Raw genomic sequence first — 1,458 nt, 5'->3', positions numbered from 1 at the left:
AAAAGTATTCACTTTTTTCAAATTTTTTTTTTTTCAAAATTTTAGATCTACGCTGTTCTAGAATTATATAATTTTTTTATATTTTTCACCCTCATATTTATTAGAAAAAACACTATCAACTTCTGATTTTCAAATGGTAACCTATACTTTTAATTTCATAAATTAATAAAGCTATTTTTTTATGAATTATCACGTTTAAATTTTCATTTTTCATTAATCCGTTGATGAGATATAACTCCTCAAAGTTGGGTAGTTTTGGCAAGTGTTTGTGTGTTAATGTGTTATACCTAGTCGATAGATACCGCAGCAATTTGGATTTTTATGCCCCAGAGTAAAAAATATTACACTTTTCAAATTATTTCAAGTACAGTAAGCTTATAAGTTGTGCCCCTAAATGTATTGTAAAATGCCCATTTAGCAGGGCGTCCACCGTGCGCCTCACTAAAAGTGATTGCGGCACTGCTGCACTTCTCATAATAATACTTATCAATTATAAAGACCAGAAGCTAAAAGTAATAAACTCGATATCGGTCGAACCCAAAGTATAATACCGATAACCATTGTACCTACTCGCTACAATAACTTATTGTCATATTATAAGTTTGGGCCGGAGTGGCGCAGTGGTCACACAGTTGACTTACGACTCACACAGTCATCGGTTCGATTCATAGCAAAGTGCAAAAAAAAAAATGTGTGTGATTCTACGCAGTCACCATTTTCCCGTGCTGTCGTCCGATTGCGTCATCCGGTTTCCAACTAGGTCCCACTCCACTGGGAGTGAAGACCGCACATGTCTCCTCTTGGAGAAGGGGGGTAGTATCATGCATATAGTGATATATACATAGATAAATAGATCACATGATCTCCCTACTACCCACTTGTGATAAGCATTGTCAAAGACCTTGAGGTCGTTACAATGAACAAATATAGAAAAAAAAAAAAAAAAAATATTATATGTGATTGGACCATTACTGTCACATATCCATACACACGTGTAATCCCCACGACCCCGCTACATACCAAGTCCTGTCTGATGAACATCGAAGGAAACAGTGTTGTCTGATTAGGCTGATTTTCGATTACTAATAAATATTATAGATAAGTCTATTAATATCTATGATAAATGATAATGTGGAATATCGCTTGCTATGACCGTTTATAATCGTGGATCGTACTCCGTGCTGATATCATAGTTACATGATTATATGATATGGATGTATACCAAATACCAGGTTGTTATGGATCACGTTACCAAAATACGTTGAATAGATAACTGATAAATATTTTATTTGATTAAATCATTAAAAAAAATATTATATTATGTAGGTATAAGTAGGATAATCTAAGCTAAACGGTTGTCAACATAGAAGTATTTTTGGGGATGTTGGAATTGTTTTCATGTTTGTCCTATAATCATTAAACAATAAGCATAGTTATACCCATTGACCTATTATAAAT

The sequence above is a fragment of the Acyrthosiphon pisum genome, unplaced genomic scaffold (assembly GCF_005508785.2).
Source record: "Acyrthosiphon pisum isolate AL4f unplaced genomic scaffold, pea_aphid_22Mar2018_4r6ur Scaffold_20893;HRSCAF=22452, whole genome shotgun sequence".
Lineage (NCBI taxonomy): Eukaryota > Metazoa > Arthropoda > Insecta > Hemiptera > Aphididae > Acyrthosiphon > Acyrthosiphon pisum.
This window is presented reverse-complemented; position numbering follows the sequence as displayed.